The sequence below is a fragment of the Bactrocera oleae genome, chromosome 2 (genome assembly GCF_042242935.1).
Source record: "Bactrocera oleae isolate idBacOlea1 chromosome 2, idBacOlea1, whole genome shotgun sequence".
Lineage (NCBI taxonomy): Eukaryota > Metazoa > Arthropoda > Insecta > Diptera > Tephritidae > Bactrocera > Bactrocera oleae.
The window spans coordinates 26361520-26374152 of NC_091536.1; positions in this window are offsets into that span (position 1 = coordinate 26361520).

Below are 12633 nucleotides of genomic sequence, written 5' to 3' on the forward strand. Positions count from 1 at the left end.
CACCTGTGCGGCTACATGAATCAAATAGTTGGCGCCATCTTAGATCACCCTGTTTAGGTGCTAATGGCCGCAAAAGGGTGACACGTTAAATTCCAAAGTGTTTTTTGGTCAATTGCCACGCCCCCATTGGTGCTAGGCGGGTGATTGATGATGCAAATGGAAGCCCTGAGTGTCCTCTAAACGATGCAATTTGTTTAGGCGCTAATGGCCGCAAAAGGGTGACACGTTAAATTCCAATATGTTTTTTGGTCAATTGCCACGCCCCTATTGGTGGTAGGCGGGTGATTGATGATGCAAATGGAAGCCCTGAGTGTCCTCTAAACGATGCAATTTGTTTGACCCACCTAGCTTATATACTCCGGCCGCTAGAGGTCGCAGAAGGGTGGAAAAACACCTGTGTGCAGGGCAAAATGACCCATGGTGCATTCTATAGGATTTCCACGCTCCTGGTGGTGGTAGGCGGGTGGTTGATGGTGATAATGGAAGCCCCGAGTGTCCTCTAGGTGATCCACTTGGTTTCATCCCCCCCGCTCATATACCCCCTTAACAGGAAACACAAAAAAGGTAAAAAGTAGAAATTTTGAAATTTTCACTTTTTTGTTGATTGCCACTCACCTGTTCAACCTATATCTGAGATTGATGTCTCTAATTAACGTGCACCTGTGCGGCTACATGAATCAAATAGTTGGCGCCATCTTAGATCACCCTGTTTAGGTGCTAATGGCCGCAAAAGGGTGACACGTTAAATTCCAAAGTGTTTTTTGGTCAATTGCCACGCCCCCATTGGTGCTAGGCGGGTGATTGATGATGCAAATGGAAGCCCTGAGTGTCCTCTAAACGATGCAATTTGTTTAGGCGCTAATGGCCGCAAAAGGGTGACACGTTAAATTCCAATATGTTTTTTGGTCAATTGCCACGCCCCTATTGGTGGTAGGCGGGTGATTGATGATGCAAATGGAAGCCCTGAGTGTCCTCTAAACGATGCAATTTGTTTGACCCACCTAGCTTATATACTCCGGCCGCTAGAGGTCGCAGAAGGGTGGAAAAACACCTGTGTGCAGGGCAAAATGACCCATGGTGCATTCTATAGGATTTCCACGCTCCTGGTGGTGGTAGGCGGGTGGTTGATGGTGATAATGGAAGCCCCGAGTGTCCTCTAGGTGATCCACTTGGTTTCATCTCCCCCGCTCATATACCCCCTTAACAGGAAACACAAAAAAGGTAAAAAGTAGAAATTTTGAAATTTTCACTTTTTTGTTGATTGCCACTCACCTGTTCAACCTATATCTGAGATTGATGTCTCTAATTAACGTGCACCTGTGCGGCTACATGAATCAAATAGTTGGCGCCATCTTAGATCACCCTGTTTAGGTGCTAATGGCCGCAAAAGGGTGACACGTTAAATTCCAAAGTGTTTTTTGGTCAATTGCCACGCCCCCATTGGTGCTAGGCGGGTGATTGATGATGCAAATGGAAGCCCTGAGTGTCCTCTAAACGATGCAATTTGTTTGACCCACCTAGCTTATATACTCCGGCCGCTAGAGGTCGCAGAAGGGTGGAAAATCACCTGTGTGCAGGGCAAAATGACCCATGGTGCATTCTATAGGATTTCCACGCTCCTGGTGGTGGTAGGCGGGTGGTTGATGGTGATAATGGAAGCCCCGAGTGTCCTCTAGGTGATCCACTTGGTTTCATCCCCCCCGCTCATATACCCCCTTAACAGGAAACACAAAAAAGGTAAAAAGTAGAAATTTTGAAATTTTCACTTTTTTGTTGATTGCCACTCACCTGTCAACCTATATCTGAGATTGATGTCTCTAATTAACGTGCACCTGTGTGCAGGGCAAAATGACCCATGGTGCATTCTATAGGATTTCCACGCTCCTGGTGGTGGTAGGCGGGTGGTTGATGGTGATAATGGAAGCCCCGAGTGTCCTCTAGGTGATCCACTTGGTTTCATCCCCCCCGCTCATATACCCCCCTTAACAGGAAACACAAAAAAGGTAAAAAGTAGAAATTTTGAAATTTTGTGGTTGATTGCCACTCACCTGTTCAACCTATATCTGAGATTGATGTCTCTAATTAACGTGCACCTGTGCGGCTACATGAATCAAATAGTTGGCGCCATCTTAGATCACCCTGTTTAGGTGCTAATGGCCGCAAAAGGGTGACACGTTAAATTCCAAAGTGTTTTTTGGTCAATTGCCACGCCCCCATTGGTGCTAGGCGGGTGATTGATGATGCAAATGGAAGCCCTGAGTGTCCTCTAAACGATGCAATTTGTTTAGGCGCTAATGGCCGCAAAAGGGTGACACGTTAAATTCCAATATGTTTTTTGGTCAATTGCCACGCCCCTATTGGTGGTAGGCGGGTGATTGATGATGCAAATGGAAGCCCTGAGTGTCCTCTAAACGATGCAATTTGTTTGACCCACCTAGCTTATATACTCCGGCCGCTAGAGGTCGCAGAAGGGTGGAAAAACACCTGTGTGCAGGGCAAAATGACCCATGGTGCATTCTATAGGATTTCCACGCTCCTGGTGGTGGTAGGCGGGTGGTTGATGGTGATAATGGAAGCCCCGAGTGTCCTCTAGGTGATCCACTTGGTTTCATCTCCCCCGCTCATATACCCCCTTAACAGGAAACACAAAAAAGGTAAAAAGTAGAAATTTTGAAATTTTCACTTTTTTGTTGATTGCCACTCACCTGTTCAACCTATATCTGAGATTGATGTCTCTAATTAACGTGCACCTGTGCGGCTACATGAATCAAATAGTTGGCGCCATCTTAGATCACCCTGTTTAGGTGCTAATGGCCGCAAAAGGGTGACACGTTAAATTCCAAAGTGTTTTTTGGTCAATTGCCACGCCCCCATTGGTGCTAGGCGGGTGATTGATGATGCAAATGGAAGCCCTGAGTGTCCTCTAAACGATGCAATTTGTTTGACCCACCTAGCTTATATACTCCGGCCGCTAGAGGTCGCAGAAGGGTGGAAAATCACCTGTGTGCAGGGCAAAATGACCCATGGTGCATTCTATAGGATTTCCACGCTCCTGGTGGTGGTAGGCGGGTGGTTGATGGTGATAATGGAAGCCCCGAGTGTCCTCTAGGTGATCCACTTGGTTTCATCCCCCCCGCTCATATACCCCCTTAACAGGAAACACAAAAAAGGTAAAAAGTAGAAATTTTGAAATTTTCACTTTTTTGTTGATTGCCACTCACCTGTCAACCTATATCTGAGATTGATGTCTCTAATTAACGTGCACCTGTGTGCAGGGCAAAATGACCCATGGTGCATTCTATAGGATTTCCACGCTCCTGGTGGTGGTAGGCGGGTGGTTGATGGTGATAATGGAAGCCCCGAGTGTCCTCTAGGTGATCCACTTGGTTTCATCCCCCCCGCTCATATACCCCCCTTAACAGGAAACACAAAAAAGGTAAAAAGTAGAAATTTTGAAATTTTGTGGTTGATTGCCACTCACCTGTTCAACCTATATCTGAGATTGATGTCTCTAATTAACGTGCACCTGTGCGGCTACATGAATCAAATAGTTGGCGCCATCTTAGATCACCCTGTTTAGGTGCTAATGGCCGCAAAAGGGTGACACGTTAAATTCCAAAGTGTTTTTTGGTCAATTGCCACGCCCCCATTGGTGCTAGGCGGGTGATTGATGATGCAAATGGAAGCCCTGAGTGTCCTCTAAACGATGCAATTTGTTTAGGCGCTAATGGCCGCAAAAGGGTGACACGTTAAATTCCAATATGTTTTTTGGTCAATTGCCACGCCCCTATTGGTGGTAGGCGGGTGATTGATGATGCAAATGGAAGCCCTGAGTGTCCTCTAAACGATGCAATTTGTTTGACCCACCTAGCTTATATACTCCGGCCGCTAGAGGTCGCAGAAAGGTGGAAAAACACCTGTGTGCAGGGCAAAATGACCCATGGTGCATTCTATAGGATTTCCACGCTCCTGGTGGTGGTAGGCGGGTGGTTGATGGTGATAATGGAAGCCCCGAGTGTCCTCTAGGTGATCCACTTGGTTTCATCCCCCCCGCTCATATACCCCCTTAACAGGAAACACAAAAAAGGTAAAAAGTAGAAATTTTGAAATTTTCACTTTTTTGTTGATTGCCACTCACCTGTTCAACCTATATCTGAGATTGATGTCTCTAATTAACGTGCACCTGTGCGGCTACATGAATCAAATAGTTGGCGCCATCTTAGATCACCCTGTTTAGGTGCTAATGGCCGCAAAAGGGTGACACGTTAAATTCCAAAGTGTTTTTTGGTCAATTGCCACGCCCCCATTGGTGCTAGGCGGGTGATTGATGATGCAAATGGAAGCCCTGAGTGTCCTCTAAACGATGCAATTTGTTTAGGCGCTAATGGCCGCAAAAGGGTGACACGTTAAATTCCAATATGTTTTTTGGTCAATTGCCACGCCCCTATTGGTGGTAGGCGGGTGATTGATGATGCAAATGGAAGCCCTGAGTGTCCTCTAAACGATGCAATTTGTTTGACCCACCTAGCTTATATACTCCGGCCGCTAGAGGTCGCAGAAAGGTGGAAAAACACCTGTGTGCAGGGCAAAATGACCCATGGTGCATTCTATAGGATTTCCACGCTCCTGGTGGTGGTAGGCGGGTGGTTGATGGTGATAATGGAAGCCCCGAGTGTCCTCTAGGTGATCCACTTGGTTTCATCCCCCCCGCTCATATACCCCTTTAACAGGAAACACAAAAAAGGTAAAAAGTAGAAATTTTGAAATTTTCACTTTTTTGTTGATTGCCACTCACCTGTTCAACCTATATCTGAGATTGATGTCTCTAATTAACGTGCACCTGTGCGGCTACATGAATCAAATAGTTGGCGCCATCTTAGATCACCCTGTTTAGGTGCTAATGGCCGCAAAAGGGTGACACGTTAAATTCCAAAGTGTTTTTTGGTCAATTGCCACGCCCCCATTGGTGCTAGGCGGGTGATTGATGATGCAAATGGAAGCCCTGAGTGTCCTCTAAACGATGCAATTTGTTTAGGCGCTAATGGCCGCAAAAGGGTGACACGTTAAATTCCAATATGTTCTTTGGTCAATTGCCACGCCCCTATTGGTGGTAGGCGGGTGATTGATGATGCAAATGGAAGCCCTGAGTGTCCTCTAAACGATGCAATTTGTTTGACCCACCTAGCTTATATACTCCGGCCGCTAGAGGTCGCAGAAGGGTGGAAAAACACCTGTGTGCAGGGCAAAATGACCCATGGTGCATTCTATAGGATTTCCACGCTCCTGGTGGTGGTAGGCGGGTGGCTGATGGTGATAATGGAAGCCCCGAGTGTCCTCTAGGTGATCCACTTGGTTTCATCCCCCCCGCTCATATACCCCCTTAACAGGAAACACAAAAAAGGTAAAAAGTAGAAATTTTAAAATTTTCACTTTTTTGTTGATTGCCACTCACCTGTTCAACCTATATCTGAGATTGATGTCTCTAATTAACGTGCACCTGTGCGGCTACATGAATCAAATAGTTGGCGCCATCTTAGATCACCCTGTTTAGGTGCTAATGGCCGCAAAAGGGTGACACGTTAAATTCCAAAGTGTTTTTTGGTCAATTGCCACGCCCCCATTGGTGCTAGGCGGGTGATTGATGATGCAAATGGAAGCCCTGAGTGTCCTCTAAACGATGCAATTTGTTTGACCCACCTAGCTTATATACTCCGGCCGCTAGAGGTCGCAGAAGGGTGGAAAAACACCTGTGTGCAGGGCAAAATGACCCATGGTGCATTCTATAGGATTTCCACGCTCCTGGTGGTGGTAGGCGGGTGGTTGATGGTGATAATGGAAGCCCCGAGTGTCCTCTAGGTGATCCACTTGGTTTCATCCCCCCCGCTCATATACCCCCTTAACAGGAAACACAAAAAAGGTAAAAAGTAGAAATTTTGAAATTTTCACTTTTTTGTTGATTGCCACTCACCTGTTCAACCTATATCTGAGATTGATGTCTCTAATTAACGTGCACCTGTGCGGCTACATGAATCAAATAGTTGGCGCCATCTTAGATCACCCTGTTTAGGTGCTAATGGCCGCAAAAGGGTGACACGTTAAATTCCAAAGTGTTTTTTGGTCAATTGCCACGCCCCCATTGGTGCTAGGCGGGTGATTGATGATGCAAATGGAAGCCCTGAGTGTCCTCTAAACGATGCAATTTGTTTGACCCACCTAGCTTATATACTCCGGCCGCTAGAGGTCGCAGAAGGGTGGAAAATCACCTGTGTGCAGGGCAAAATGACCCATGGTGCATTCTATAGGATTTCCACGCTCCTGGTGGTGGTAGGCGGGTGGTTGATGGTGATAATGGAAGCCCCGAGTGTCCTCTAGGTGATCCACTTGGTTTCATCCCCCCCGCTCATATACCCCCTTAACAGGAAACACAAAAAAGGTAAAAAGTAGAAATTTTGAAATTTTCACTTTTTTGTTGATTGCCACTCACCTGTCAACCTATATCTGAGATTGATGTCTCTAATTAACGTGCACCTGTGCGGCTACATGAATCAAATAGTTGGCGCCATCTTAGATCACCCTGTTTAGGTGCTAATGGCCGCAAAAGGGTGACACGTTAAATTCCAAAGTGTTTTTTGGTCAATTGCCACGCCCCCATTGGTGCTAGGCGGGTGATTGATGATGCAAATGGAAGCCCTGAGTGTCCTCTAAACGATGCAATTTGTTTGACCCACCTAGCTTATATACTCCGGCCGCTAGAGGTCGCAGAAGGGTGGAAAAACACCTGTGTGCAGGGCAAAATGACCCATGGTGCATTCTGTAGGATTTCCACGCTCCTGGTGGTGGCAGGCGGGTGGTTGATGGTGATAATGGAAGCCCCGAGTGTCCTCTAGGTGATCCACTTGGTTTCATCCCCCCCGCTCATATACCCCCTTAACAGGAAACACAAAAAAGGTAAAAAGTAGAAATTTTGAAATTTTCACTTTTTTGTTGATTGCCACTCACCTGTTCAACCTATATCTGAGATTGATGTCTCTAATTAACGTGCACCTGTGCGGCTACATGAATCAAATAGTTGGCGCCATCTTAGATCACCCTGTTTAGGTGCTAATGGCCGCAAAAGGGTGACACGTTAAATTCCAAAGTGTTTTTTGGTCAATTGCCAAGCCCCCATTGGTGCTAGGCGGGTGATTGATGATGCAAATGGAAGCCCTGAGTGTCCTCTAAACGATGCAATTTGTTTGACCCACCTAGCTTATATACTCCGGCCGCTAGAGGTCGCAGAAGGGTGGAAAAACACCTGTGTGCAGGGCAAAATGACCCATGGTGCATTCTATAGGATTTCCACGCTCCTGGTGGTGGTAGGCGGGTGGTTGATGGTGATAATGGAAGCCCCGAGTGTCCTCTAGGTGATCCACTTGGTTTCATCCCCCCCGCTCATATACCCCCTTAACAGGAAACACAAAAAAGGTAAAAAGTAGAAATTTTGAAATTTTCACTTTTTTGTTGATTGCCACTCACCTGTTCAACCTATATCTGAGATTGATGTCTCTAATTAACGTGCACCTGTGTGCAGGGCAAAATGACCCATGGTGCATTCTATAGGATTTCCACGCTCCTGGTGGTGGTAGGCGGGTGGTTGATGGTGATAATGGAAGCCCCGAGTGTCCTCTAGGTGATCCACTTGGTTTCATCCCCCCCGCTCATATACCCCCCTTAACAGGAAACACAAAAAAGGTAAAAAGTAGAAATTTTGAAATTTTGTGGTTGATTGCCACTCACCTGTTCAACCTATATCTGAGATTGATGTCTCTAATTAACGTGCACCTGTGCGGCTACATGAATCAAATAGTTGGCGCCATCTTAGATCACCCTCTTTAGGTGCTAATGGCCGCAAAAGGGTGACACGTTAAATTCCAAAGTGTTTTTTGGTCAATTGCCACGCCCCCATTGGTGCTAGGCGGGTGATTGATGATGCAAATGGAAGCCCTGAGTGTCCTCTAAACGATGCAATTTGTTTAGGCGCTAATGGCCGCAAAAGGGTGACACGTTAAATTCCAATATGTTTTTTGGTCAATTGCCACGCCCCTATTGGTGGTAGGCGGGTGATTGATGATGCAAATGGAAGCCCTGAGTGTCCTCTAAACGATGCAATTTGTTTGACCCACCTAGCTTATATACTCCGGCCGCTAGAGGTCGCAGAAGGTGGAAAAACACCTGTGTGCAGGGCAAAATGACCCATGGTGCATTCTATAGGATTTCCACGCTCCTGGTGGTGGTAGGCGGGTGGTTGATGGTGATAATGGAAGCCCCGAGTGTCCTCTAGGTGATCCACTTGGTTTCATCCCCCCCGCTCATATACCCCCTTAACAGGAAACACAAAAAAGGTAAAAAGTAGAAATTTTGAAATTTTCACTTTTTTGTTGATTGCCACTCACCTGTTCAACCTATATCTGAGATTGATGTCTTTAATTAACGTGCACCTGTGCGGCTACATGAATCAAATAGTTGGCGCCATCTTAGATCACCCTGTTTAGGTGCTAATGGCCGCAAAAGGGTGACACGTTAAATTCCAAAGTGTTTTTTGGTCAATTGCCACGCCCCCATTGGTGCTAGGCGGGTGATTGATGATGCAAATGGAAGCCCTGAGTGTCCTCTAAACGATACAATTTGTTTGACCCACCTAGCTTATATACTCCGGCCGCTAGAGGTCGCAGAAGGGTGGAAAAACACCTGTGTGCAGGGCAAAATGACCCATGGTGCATTCTATAGGATTTCCACGCTCCTGGTGGTGGTAGGCGAGTGGTTGATGGTGATAATGGAAGCCCCGAGTGTCCTCTAGGTGATCCACTTGGTTTCATCCCCCCCGCTCATATACCCCCTTAACAGGAAACACAAAAAAGGTAAAAAATAGAAATTTTGAAATTTTCACTTTTTTGTTGATTGCCACTCACCTGTTCAACCTATATCTGAGATTGATGTCTCTAATTAACGTGCACCTGTGTGCAGGGCAAAATGACCCATGGTGCATTCTATAGGATTTCCACGCTCCTGGTGGTGGTAGGCGGGTGGTTGATGGTGATAATGGAAGCCCCGAGTGTCCTCTAGGTGATCCACTTGGTTTCATCCCCCCCGCTCATATACCCCCCTTAACAGGAAACACAAAAAAGGTAAAAAATAGAAATTTTGAAATTTTGTGGTTGATTGCCACTCACCTGTTCAACCTATATCTGAGATTGATGTCTCTAATTAACGTGCACCTGTGCGGCTACATGAATCAAATAGTTGGCGCCATCTTAGATCACCCTGTTTAGGTGCTAATGGCCGCAAAAGGGTGACACGTTAAATTCCAAAGTGTTTTTTGGTCAATTACCACGCCCCCATTGGTGCTAGGCGGGTGATTGATGATGCAAATGGAAGCCCTGAGTGTCCTCTAAACGATGCAATTTGTTTGACCCACCTAGCTTATATACTCCGGCCGCTAGAGGTCGCAGAAGGGTGGAAAAACACCTGTGTGCAGGGCAAAATGACCCATGGTGCATTCTATAGGATTTCCACGCTCCTGGTGGTGGTAGGCGGGTGGTTGATGGTGATAATGGAAGCCCCGAGTGTCCTCTAGGTGATCCACTTGGTTTCATCCCCCCCGCTCATATACCCCCTAACAGGAAACACAAAAAAGGTAAAAAATAGAAATTTTGAAATTTTCACTTTTTTGTTGATTGCCACTCACCTGTTCAACCTATATCTGAGATTGATGTCTCTAATTAACGTGCACCTGTGTGCAGGGCAAAATGACCCATGGTGCATTCTATAGGATTTCCACGCTCCTGGTGGTGGTAGGCGGGTGGTTGATGGTGATAATGGAAGCCCCGAGTGTCCTCTAGGTGATCCACTTGGTTTCATCCCCCCCGCTCATATACCCCCTTAACAGGAAACACAAAAAAGGTAAAAAGTAGAAATTTTGAAATTTTCACTTTTTTGTTGATTGCCACTCACCTGTTCAACCTACATCTGAGATTGATGTCTCTAATTAACGTGCACCTGTGTGCAGGGCAAAATGACCCATGGTGCATTCTATAGGATTTCCACGCTCCTGGTGGTGGTAGGCGGGTGGTTGATGGTGATAATGGAAGCCCCGAGTGTCCTCTAGGTGATCCACTTGGTTTCATCCCCCCCGCTCATATACCCCCCTTAACAGGAAACACAAAAAAGGTAAAAAGTAGAAATTTTGAAATTTTTTGGTTGATTGCCACTCACCTGTTCAACCTATATCTGAGATTGATGTCTCTAATTAACGTGCACCTGTGCGGCTACATGAATCAAATAGTTGCCGCCATCTTAGATCACCCTGTTTAGGTGCTAATGGCCGCAAAAGGGTGACACGTTAAATTCCAAAGTGTTTTTTGGTCAATTGCCACGCCCCCATTGGTGCTAGGCGGGTGATTGATGATGCAAATGGAAGCCCTGAGTGTCCTCTAAACGATGCAATTTGTTTGACCCACCTAGCTTATATACTCCGGCCGCTAGAGGTCGCAGAAGGGTGGAAAAACACCTGTGTGCAGGGAAAAATGACCTATGGTGCATTCTATAGAATTTCCACGCTCCTGGTGGTGGTAGGCGGGTGGTTGATGGTGATAATGGAAGCCCCGAGTGTCCTCTAGGTGATCCACTTGGTTTCATCCCCCCCGCTCATATACCCCCTTAACAGGAAACACAAAAAAGGTAAAAAATAGAAATTTTGAAATGTTCACTTTTTTGTTGATTGCCACTCACCTGTTCAACCTATATCTGAGATTGATGTCTCTAATTAACGTGCACCTGTGTGCAGGGCAAAATGACCATGGTGCATTCTATAGGATTTCCACGCTCCTGGTGGTGGTAGGCGGGTGGTTGATGGTGATAATGGAAGCCCCGAGTGTCCTCTAGGTGATCCACTTGGTTTCATCCCCCCCGCTCATATACCCCCTTAACAGGAAACACAAAAAAGGTAAAAAGTAGAAATTTTGAAATTTTCACTTTTTTGTTGATTGCCACTCACCTGTTCAACCTATATCTGAGATTGATGTCTCTAATTAACGTGCACCTGTGCGGCTACATGAATCAGATAGTTGGCGCCATCTTAGATCACCCTGTTTAGGTGCTAATGGCCGCAAAAGGGTGACACGTTAAATTCCAAAGTGTTTTTTGGTCAATTGCCACGCCCCCATTGGTGCTAGGCGGGTGATTGATGATGCAAATGGAAGCCCTGAGTGTCCTCTAAACGATGCAATTTGTTTGACTCACCTAGCTTATATACTCCGGCCGCTAGGGGTCGCAGAAGGGTGGAAAAACACCTGTGTGCAGGGCAAAATGACCCATGGTGCATTCTATAGGATTTCCACGCTCCTGGTGGTGGTAGGCGGGTGGTTGATGGTGATAATGGAAGCCCCGAGTGTCCTCTAGGTGATCCACTTGGTTTCATCCCCCCCGCTCATATACCCCCTTAACAGGAAACACAAAAAAGGTAAAAAATAGAAATTTTGAAATTTTCACTTTTTTGTTGATTGCCACTCACCTGTTCAACCTATATCTGAGATTGATGTCTCTAATTAACGTGCACCTGTGTGCAGGGCAAAATGACCCATGGTGCATTCTATAGGATTTCCACGCTCCTGGTGGTGGTAGGCGGGTGGTTGATGGTGATAATGGAAGCCCCGAGTGTCCTCTAGGTGATCCACTTGGTTTCATCCCCCCCGCTCATATACCCCCTTAACAGGAAACACAAAAAAGGTAAAAAGTAGAAATTTTGAAATTTTCACTTTTTTGTTGATTGCCACTCACCTGTTCAACCTACATCTGAGATTGATGTCTCTAATTAACGTGCACCTGTGTGCAGGGCAAAATGACCCATGGTGCATTCTATAGGATTTCCACGCTCCTGGTGGTGGTAGGCGGGTGGTTGATGGTGATAATGGAAGCCCCGAGTGTCCTCTAGGTGATCCACTTGGTTTCATCCCCCCCGCTCATATACCCCCCTTAACAGGAAACACAAAAAAGGTAAAAAGTAGAAATTTTGAAATTTTGTGGTTGATTGCCACTCACCTGTTCAACCTATATCTGAGATTGATGTCTCTAATTAACGTGCACCTGTGCGGCTACATGAATCAAATAGTTGGCGCCATCTTAGATCACCCTGTTTAGGTGCTAATGGCCGCAAAAGGGTGACACGTTAAATTCCAAAGTGTTTTTTGGTCAATTGCCACGCCCCCATTGGTGCTAGGCGGGTGATTGATGATGCAAATGGAAGCCCTGAGTGTCCTCTAAACGATGCAATTTGTTTAGGCGCTAATGGCCGCAATTTGTTTGACCCACCTAGCTTATATACTCCGGCCGCTAGAGGTCGCAGAAGGGTGGAAAAACACCTGTGTGCAGGGAAAAATGACCTATGGTGCATTCTATAGAATTTCCACGCTCCTGGTGGTGGTAGGCGGGTGGTTGATGGTGATAATGGAAGCCCCGAGTGTCCTCTAGGTGATCCACTTGGTTTCATCCCCCCCGCTCATATACCCCCTTAACAGGAAACACAAAAAAGGTAAAAAATAGAAATTTTGAAATGTTCACTTTTTTGTTGATTGCCACTCACCTGTTCAACCTATATCT